The sequence below is a fragment of the Sinocyclocheilus anshuiensis genome, unplaced genomic scaffold (genome assembly GCF_001515605.1).
Source record: "Sinocyclocheilus anshuiensis isolate Anshui unplaced genomic scaffold, SAMN03320099.WGS_v1.1 scaffold86, whole genome shotgun sequence".
NCBI lineage: Eukaryota > Metazoa > Chordata > Actinopteri > Cypriniformes > Cyprinidae > Sinocyclocheilus > Sinocyclocheilus anshuiensis.
In genome coordinates this window covers 580,381-591,556 of record NW_015547662.1, presented here as the reverse complement: position 1 = coordinate 591,556, position 11,176 = coordinate 580,381, and positions in this window count along the sequence as shown.

Sequence of the window (11,176 nt, the reverse complement as noted above, 5' to 3'; positions counted from 1 at the left end):
CTAAACCAACAACATTAGAACCTATACCATCTAAGCTACTAAACTGGCTGATATTAAGCCTCTCATTAAAAAAACACAACTTGATCCAAAATAATTAGTTAATTACAGATCAATCTCAAGTCTCCCTTTTCTGTCAAAGATACTAGAAAAAGCAGTACCCTTACAACTATGGTCCTTATTAGAGAAAAATGGTGTGAGGATCAGTGAGGATTTAAAATCTCCAGACCAAAAACCTCCACATTTAATAACCTGGAACACTAACATTTGATGGCTGCTCTGTCAATTCTTTGTCATCAGTTAGGAACCTGGGTGTGCTATTGGATAGCAATCTTTCCTTTGAAAGCCACGTTTCTAGCGTTTGTAAAACAGCATTTTTCCCATCTTAAAAATATATCTAAATTACGCTATGCTATCAATGTCAAATGCAGAAACGTTAATTCATGCATTCATGACCTCAAGGTTAGATTATTGTAATGCATTATTGGGTGGTTGCTCTTCATGTTTAATAAACACACTCCAGCTGGTCTGAAATGCAGCAGTTAGAGTTCTTACTAGAACCAGTATGTTACATGTTCTCTGTGCCCTGTCTGGACTTTTATGTTGAAATGTTTCCTGTGCCTTGTTTGTAGTCTGTTTGTGTATTGGTTCCCTGTGATTAGGTTCCCCAGGTGTTTCCCATTTGCCACGCCCCCCTTGTTATCTTGTAAAGCTTGTTCTCTTGTGTATAAATTGTGCTTGTGTTCCATTCGTGATTGGTCAGTCAATGTTCGTGTTCATCCGTCTTTTGTGTTCCCTATAGCTTCCAGTGTTCTGTATGTTTTACCGTTTGTTTATTAAAGACTCCCTGCATTTAGATCCTCGCCTCTGCCTGCTCTCTCGTCACGTAACACAGGAAGTATGACCATATTAGCCAAATTTTTTTTTTTTCTTCAACTCTCCCTATTGAACATCATATACATTTTAAAATGTTGCTACTTACTTAAAGTTTAGCTCCTCAGTAATTGAGCAGGCTCTTATCGCATTATAGTCCTTCATATCCACTGCAATCTCAAAACTCTGGCCATTTGATAATACCTAGAATATCAAAATCAGATCCTTTTTCTATTTAGTGCCCAAACTCTGGAACAATCTACCTAACATTGTTCGGGAAGCAGACATACTTTTTAGACACAGATTAAATCTAGATTAAAGACCCATCTCTTTAACCTTTCTTACACATAACACACTTCTGTAATTCATCACATTTCTATAATTCAAATCAGTTAAAGGATTTTTAGACTGCATTAATTAAGTCAACCGGAATGGGGAACACTTCCCATAACCCCTGATGCACTTGTTACATCGTAAGAAGAATGGCATCTACACTCATATTAGTCTGTTTCATTCTTATTCCGAGGTCACCGTAGCCATGTATCCAGATAAGATAGTCACTCCATTCACCCGGATCTAGTCCGCATCCAGTCTAGATGGTGGATCAACACCTAGAGACGACCTCTACAGCCCTTTATGTCAGCCGAGACCATGTCAACTAGATGAGCCCCTGAGACAGATCCCCTACGAAGACCTTATCAACTAGATGGCCATCAGCACAAGACCACGAGAACCAGACGAGTCCTCTGCACAAGTCTGACTTGTGTTGCAGTTTGGAATTAAACCGCACTATGCTGATTTCGTCTGGCCAGAGGAGAACTGGCCCCTCAACTGAGCCTGGTTTCTCCCAAAGTTTTTTTCTCCAATTCTGTCACCAATGGAATTTTGGTTCCTTGTCACTGTCGCCTTTGGCTTGTAGTTAGGGACACTTAATTTCTGGCAATATTGTCAACTTGATTGCACAGATACTATTTCAACTGAACTAAGCTAAACGATGACATCACTGAATTAATAATGAATTGACTTTAGCTGAAAAATTGAGTGTTTACTATTGTCCTCTTGCATTATCGACAGTATTTTCCTGTTTAATTCTTTAAAGCTGCTTTGACACAATATGTATTGTATAAAGCGCTATATACAGTAAATAAAGGTTACTTGACTTGACGACTTGACTAGATGAAGTGCATCTCATCACACAAAAGTGATTACAGATGGTTTTAATGTTTCAATATATATAGTTTTCACCAGCAATTGCCTTAATGTGATGTTGTGTTCTCTCTTATGAAGGTATATAGCACTGAAGAAACAAGTCACTTTCAGTCTCAATGTGAGGTTCTGTATTCCAGACTGAATCTGTGGCAATGACCTTGTAATCCACAGACAAGCTCCCTCAGTGATAGTGTTCAGTCTATTTATACTTTCGGATGTTTGTTGTGGTGCATAGTGACCTTGACCTTAGACGTGTTAGGACTCTCTTGGAAAATATAACAAGTGTTCACAGACCCAATACTGATTTCAGTTTTATCATCAACTTTTGTTGATGAAATAAACATTTGTTTAACATAATCCACTGTATAAAACACCTGTAGGAAAGGTTATTATTTACATTTTGCATTTACAGTGGATTTATGTTCCACATGTTTGTTTGTTTTTGTAATCAGCAATATCACACATTGCATGAGTTCTCCATTTAATTTAGCGATACCACACCATCAATGGTACTGTTTTTTATTTTTAATTCTCTTTTTGATATGAAGCTTAGGCTTCCTGCTTATCAGCACAGGCTCAGGTAATCACAACTGCGCATGTGATATTGCTGTTACACAACAGTTCAGTAAACAAATATGTAAAGTCAGTGTGACCAGGAAATTGCAACCGATTTTAATTCAGTATTGTGACATTTTTCCAAGTGAAACAGAATATTGAATGATTAAAAAAAATAGAGGATGAGGCTTGATTTTAGATAAATCAAGCTTGGAACAGACTGACGGTTGGAAAGGAGGGGGTCAGTCAAACATCATCAGAGTCAGAGAAGGAACGCCATTCCAAAGGGGAAGATATACGAAGACAAACACTTTTTTTCAGTAGATTAATTTGCTCTTGTGCATTAGCTTGATTACTAGTAATATGCACTTACAAAGTAAAATTTAATTTCATGGAAACTTACTGACACAATTTTGGACACAATATTGCCAAACACAATTGCCCCCTTGTCAATATAACTGAAATTTGCATATGACTGTTGCATTTCACCCCCTTGTGGCAGTCACACTGAACTTTTTAAAATGGTTGGGAAGCAGCCATTACCCTCCGAAAAGTGAACACTGAATGTGTTAATATACAGTGAATAATGAATGGATGAATATATCCACACAAAGCAAATGACCGCCAATCCCTTGAGGGGGGGGAAGGGATGGTAGGTTTTCTATCACTAGTCAATGTAAATAAAATGTACACTTGTTTAAAGGTAAGGTTTCACTCTGTTCTTACTCTGTTCTTTACTATGCTCTCGCTACTAAAGTTAAAATATTTCAATGCATCCAAAGCTCAAATCGGATCCAAACATTCCTCATACTTATACAATCAGAACGCCATGTGGCTCCCATACTACTCTCCATTGGAAATGAATGACTTCCAATCTGTCCTTTGTAGGAGAAAATATAGTTTTGTCTGTTTTCACTCTGGCAACAAAAATATTATCACAGTTTTTTTCCTGAATGAATCAGAGTTGGATGAATAAATGAATCAACACCTCATTAATAAAGACTGTCACTTGTCGTCACAGAAGTAAAAAGACCCAGTGATGTTTGACTGCACTCTTGAAATGCTGCTCAACCAACCAGATTTAAGAACCAGAACATTAAAAAAAAAAAATTCTGTTCAGCTTCAAAGCTGAAAAAAACGAAATAATCATTGGTTATTAGTATTTGACAATATTTCCATATTGTTTTTCTCAATGGTCACATTTTCATAATTAATTACCCTGTCACAGTGAGCAGGGCGGCTGCTGGCTGAAGACAACAGATGACCAGATGCTGAGAGGGCTGCTGTGGACCAGACACCACAAGTCTAATGACCTGGTCTTGATAGCCCAGTTTGACAAGCTCCAAGAATACCAGTGAGACAGTGAGTAAACGTTCTTATTGACACCATCTTAACCATTAGCGTGATACAGTCAGGCTATCCGCTGTTCTCTCTCCCTCAACAGGGGCCAATGTAGCATCATCTATGAAGCAGCAAAACTGTGGGTCCTTGTCTTAGCATTCCATAGCACTTCACTGTTTGTCGTGTTGGCTGTAAAAGCAAAGGTTAAGTTTATTTTGGTAAAAACGAACATTTGAAGCACTTAAATCTCAATGCTGTTTGTGCAGCAAGTCTCTCGCTAAATAAATCTGTCACTGTTTTTCTCATGTATTCTTGTTCTATTACCTCCTTTTTCCTCATTCTCTCTCTTCGATAAGCTTTATGTAGGGGAGGCCACCAGTGTAGATAGAGAAAGCACAATGCTGACCCAGGCTGGGCCATCCATTCATCCTGTCACACAGCAGCAAAGCAGACCACTATACCACGGCTCCGCGGTTTACTCTCCACCCAATGGTGCTGCCTGAAAGTTATGGTTGAGCAGACGACCTTGTGAGACTCAAAGCATCGAACAATGCCAGCACACCCACCAAACACCTTCCTACACACATGCAGAAAAACTCTTCAGTGCATTCTTTATGCAGGACACCATAGAGTGGATTAGCAGAACACACACCATTCCGGCTTCTTGAAAAGACCAGGCCGAGACAAATTCCCTATCACACAAACACACTCAACCCCACCAATACAACTTGGAAAAGCATATCATACACTCTCTGGCACACAAATTCAAAAAAAAGGGCTTAAAGGGATAGTTCGCCCAAAAATCTTTCTTCTGAAGAACACAAAAGAAGATATTTTGAAGAACTGTTTGTGTCTGAACAATGAAAGTCAGAGTGATCCAAAACAATTCTTATCCCTATTGACTTTCATTATATGGACAAATAACACACTGAAATATCTTCTTTTGTATTTCACAGAAAAAGAAGTCATACAGATTTGGAACGACACGATGGTGAGTAAATGATGACAGAATGCTCATTTTTGGGTAAACCGTCCTTTTAAAGGAATAGTTTACCCAAAATGAAAAATTGCTAAAAACTTACCTACAGGTCATCTAATATGTGGATGAATTTGTTTCTTCATCGGAACAGATTTGGAGAAATGTAGCATTACATCACTTGCTCACCAGTGGATCATCCAGAAGCAATGATTAAAATCAACTTAATTATGTTTATTACAAACACACAGCTTTTTACTTCACAAGAGTAATTGATGGACTGGAGTCGAGGGGATTACTTGTGGATTATTGTAATGTTTTTTCAGTTGTTTGGATACTTATTCTGACGGCACACATTCAATGCAGAGGATCCATTAGTGAGTAAGTGATTTAATGCAAAATTTTTCCAAATCTTTTCCGATTATGAAACAAAATCATCTAGACCTTGGATGGCCTGAGGGTCAGTACATTTTCAGCAAATTTTCATTTTTGGGTGAACTATTCCTTTAAACGACACCAGCAGAGCACAAGCCCTCCCCCACCAGCTCCCTTGGCCTTCTCTAATTAGCAAAGCATGCTTGATTTTAGATTTAAAGAGGAGTGACACCATAATGCACTAATTTCAAGAGCTAAGGGGGTTTTGACATGCACATATACGTGCACAGAGTCCGTCAAAATCCCCTTACCCCAAATGTCCGCAATTTCACCACATCATATCACATGTTAAACACATTTCTAACGGCCTGCTCCCTGAGGGATGTTTGACACCAGTCCATGCATGTGTGTGTGTGTGTTGGTGAGAATTTGTGTGTGTGTGTGTGAGGTTGTGCGAGAGTGGTTTTACACTGGGTTAACCCACTCAACCACTTAAGACAATGAATAAATAAAGCGTCTGCCTCTCTCAGGCACTCTCATCTTAGTTCCCCCTTTCATTTAATCCAACAGTGATTTAGGGAATGAGCTAGAGAGAGAAAGGGAGAGGGAGATTTCATGCATGCATTTTTCATGCATTTCTTTTTGTCTTTATCAGCTAGTGGGGCTGAATGGTTCTTTGCTAACAGTAAGAGAAAACCTTCCTTTGTCTCCCGTGGCTCCTCGCATACGTGATTTTGCCTGACTGAACGTTGTGACACATTACACACACACTGCCACATCTTGCTATTACAAAAGAGGCTTTTAGTGACTTTCGCAACAGACATTTACATCTTTCTCGCTACTTTTACTTCGCTGTTTGTATTTGACCTTTATCATGTTGATTCCCCTGCAATCCTTGAAAAGCAAATGGAAATATCTTCTGTTTTTCTTATGTTCAGCGTGTTATTTGGCCTTGGCTGTAGTCCATGAAATCAAAATTGACCATTCTTATTTTAATGGAATATTGCAGTGTCCATTATAATCTGTGCACATGATTATTTAAAATAATAAGAAGAAGAAGAATAGAGTACTCTGCAAAAAAATTGTCTTAGTCTTTTTTTTTCAGTTAAATATTTCAACTTTCTTACATTAAGATACAAATACTTTATAAACAAAATGACAAAGTCTTGTTTATAAAGTCCTGTTTTCTGACAAACTTATCAAAATTAAGAGACTTTATGCTTAAAACAAGAACAAATATCTGCCAATGAGAATAATGTTGTTTTCCCAACGTTGTTTGGTAAATTTTAATTTGTTTCATTTGGTAAACATTTTATCTTGTTTTCAACATAAACTCACTAAAGTTTGACATAATTTTAGAAAACAAGTCTTAAAATCATTTTGCATCTCAAGTAAATGTATTTAAGAATGTTTAGAAATGGACTGGGAATTAAAAATTAAAAGAATTGTTTGCAAATGACAACAACTCAATAATCCAATCAAATTCCGATGCACAAAATCAAGTCCCGCCCTACCTTTTTTTCTAGTTCGAGAAGCCATTACACTCAAATATACGTGCCAGTAGGGCCAAAAAGACGATTGCAATTTCCATTTCATGCTGACTTTTACTCTGACTGCAGGAACTCTGGGACTTAAAATCCACTAATTATTCCTGCGATCCAGTGAGGTGCAAAAAAACAAACACGGATGCTGCATTTTCTGTCCTTAATAGAGCTGTCTGAGGATACAAGCCCTGCACCACATTGTGGTTAAGCCGTGGGTTGTCACAGCAATGCTTTACAGTCTTAAATAAACCATCTGCACAAATGCTCCCGATTCATTTGAAAAAATCAGCCGTAGGAGACGAGTCGGCATGGTGCATTTGAAACAGTCATATGCGTTAACTACAATGTATTTTTCAATAACATGTCTGGACAACAGCACAGGGAGTTGTCACAATAACTCTCCTACTATTAATTATCTCAGCTTGTCTCAGATTTAACCCGAGGCTCTGGTCAGAGGTCCACATGTGCGCAAACACACACACACACACAGCTGAGCCCCAGGAGATGGCAACATGCGTGTGTGTAAGCCAATAACTGATCCACTGCCTGAGGAAATAGTCACACCTCTAACTTTCTTGATTCTCTGCTCAATATCTCCCTCTTTTATTCAGCCAGGACCTACCCTTCTCTCTCCCTACCCCTATTTATGATTTTTTTCTCTCACCCCTCACGTTGTTATCTCTCCTTCATCGGTAAGACATAATGTGACACGGCTGTTCATAATTAAATTATTAGAATGCAAAATTACACATCAAATTGGATTCATGTCTAACATGCCCAAAAGCCTAGAATACACACACTCACACACGCACGTACGTTATCTCCCCGAACATCGTTCCCCTGTGCAAAGTGTCTACACTTGTGAGGCCTGACCTTAAAGATATGAGCTAGAGAGAGCGCTCTAATTTTGGTAGCAAGGAAAAAGGGAAATAAGGGCAAATTGAAATGGCGATTAAGAAGAGGATAAGAGGCTCATTTTGTCATTTTATTTAACCCTTTATCCCCTCTTCTTTCATCTTTACTTTTTGTTTCTCTAATTTATACGTTCTTCTTTTAGGTTTCCAGTAGCTGGTAGAGTGGTAGTGCATAGCGCTAGCAACATCATGGGTTCAATGGCAGGGAATACATATACACTGATAAATGAGTCTCCCTTTAAGAACAGTTTGCATTTACTGCTAAATTTTTAGCATACTTAGATGTTTTTAGCATGTACAGTATAATGATGCATCATATCATATATTATTAAGATAAATTTAGTTAGCTAATTGCCCCTAATTATCATCTGAATTTTTGCAGAAAAATCTGATGTCATTTTTAATCATTTATTTTTTAATAATAATTAGTTTTTAATGTAATGTGTAATATACTAATTCAAATATAAATTATTTTGGCAATTTAGGCGAATAATGACAGATAACCGAACCCCAGGCAAATAGATACATCTGAGATGTATATATATATTATTTTTATTAACACTTAATTAATCTTACCAAGTAATTATGAATAACAATTATTAATAATAAAAACTTTTCTAGTGATCTTTGACATAAATCCTTCTAATATCACCCATAAAAATACATTCACAGATCACTATTATTCAATGACAAAAAATGTTAAGATGAAAAGTCAAGATTAACAAATGCATAAACATTCAATAAATGTGTTGAGATGGGATTTAGTCACATCTTTACTTGTATCTTACCTCATTTTACCCTCTATCTTGAATGCCATTTCAATTGCTGTGTATAGAGGCATATGCTTAATGCTGAAATGCATAAACCAATGCAAATTCTATCATTTCCAAATTACAGTAACCTTTCTGTTATCTGGATGTGTGTAGAAGCTTTGATTTAACTTGTGTTTACTGGCTAGTCAATTGATAAATATGCTAATACACTGTCAAAGTACATTAAAAACAACATTCTGCATTATATACAATAAAGATTGTGTGTAAAAGAACACACATTCATTCCATGCATCTCCTATGTCACTGAATGCATTCAGTGGTGTTTCTTAAAGTCTTGAAACACCACATGACCAACAACTGCAATTATTATTCTAACCAAACACAACAACAGAAGCAGGCAACTGGCAGAGTGCCATGCACAAATTAAGTCGACATATAATTAAATTGAACTACTTTGTTTTTCGTGTTGCCATAGCATGAAGCAACTGGATTGCGGTACCTTCAGGCTTTAGAAAATGAGTTTGAACTCTCATTCTGACGGCACACATTCCCTGTAGAGGATCAATTGGTGAACATGTGATGTTAATTTCTCCACATCTGTTCCGATGAAGAAACAAGCTCATCTACATCTTGGATGGCCTGAGCTATCCCTTTAATTGCAATAGCCATTCTTATCCAAGCCAGCTGAAACACATCCTTCATGTGATAAAACCTGTTCAGTGAGAGAACAAGCTCCTATCACAGCCCTTTTAATAGTTTCTTATGTCTCAACACCTCGGGTCTGATTGTCACTTTTCCTCAAAGAACAAATTAAACTTGAGTTAAAACTTGAGTTCAATTTGATGCCTGCCAGATATGTTCACTCAGAGTGCTGTTTTGAATTGTGAACTGTGAAATGGCAAATTCTGAAAGAATGATTTCAAAGCAATAATTTAAAAGCTACTGTAGTTTAAAAATATATTTTAGATTTCACATCTAAGTTAAAACAAATTATGTTTAAGTTTAAAATAAAAAAATCCTAAATGGTTTTGGATCACTGGGTAGTTATGATTCATTAAAAATGGTGGAACTTTTTGTTGTTTTATACAAGAACTAGCTCATATGTCCTGCAGCAGTGAAATGGTTCCTATTTATAGATTAATGTATTATTAAGATATGGCTACTTATTATGTGCTGCCGTGGTGCAGTCATTTGCAACATGGTCACTAATAAGTATTTAAAAGACATTTATTACTCTTTTAATATATTATTGCTAGTCAACAGGCCATTTTTCTGAATTTACAGAAAGTGAAATGACAGAGTTTCAGAAAATACTAAAGGTTTATGTCACGTTGCACACACACAAGGGACGAGGAGACGCTGGAGAATATGTTGACAGGACTTTATTTGCATGAACCACCGAGGAACCAAGGGAGACGAACACAGGAAGACATTCAACAGCGGGCGGACAGACCACACACACACACACACCACACACACACCCCACACACACCACACACACACCACACACACACCACACACACACGATGCAGTCAATCTAAACTGTCTGTCATATTCATGTCTCATTAATATGTATGCACTGCTCCTCAATATTCATGAGCTGTGAGTTCGTGTTGTTGACAGCTGTTGATCTGAAGCGAGCTGAAACATTATTCATGTGATCACGTGATCGATTAATAGCAGAACCGGATCATTTAATCAAACACCAAATCATAATCAGTTTAGTGAAGCAGGAACTCCGAGTGACCGAATGATCGGTGTTGCGTGTGCGTAGCTCCTGGTTAAACTAGTTAAACTAGTTCAGCTGCCCGGTGTGAGTCTCACCGGTATCCGCGGTTGGAGCTTCTGGGCGGGATTCGGTAAACATGAACCTCTGGCTTCACACACAGAACCGACTCATACTGATCGCTGCTATCCGCCATCATCGCCGCAACACAGCCGACACATCCCTTCCGCTTCCGCTGCGGACGGCACAAAATAAAAGCCCTCCATGCGAGCGCAGAACGCGAACACTTCCGTGTGAGATAAAAGTCCCGCGTTCAACAACATCCGTGTCATTCTGTGATATTATACTTCATAAATTCAGCGTTCATAATTCATGTCGAAGGACGCGAGGTGACAGTTTGTCTGAAACAAACACAGCAGCATTACAGAACTGATTCAGTAGAAACACTGAATTAATAATCAATGCTTTCAAAGGGAATTGTGTCTTCGGTTCCCGGATCGGGATCGGAGACTCTCCAGACACCGGATGACTGTATCCTTCCAGCCGAGGTTGGTGGTGTCTGGGAGCTCTGTGGGATGGTGGAACGTCATCCCGATCCGGAACAGCGTCGCGAGGGTTTCCCCCTCCAGGGCGCTGGCGAGGGCGAGCGGCACAAACGCCCTCGCGAAGACGACGGGGTCTGGGCTCGCTTGAGCCACTGATATAAACATTAAACGCTCCTCCACATGGGGACGTGGAGGAGCGCACGGGAAAAAAATAAATAAAAAATAAAGGGCAAAACAAAAACTTACAAAAACCAGAAATCAAACACGGGGAAGGGATGCCGCTTACTGTTCGGTCCGCTGTTCTCTCACGTTGCACACACACAAGGAACGAGGAGACGCTGGAGAATA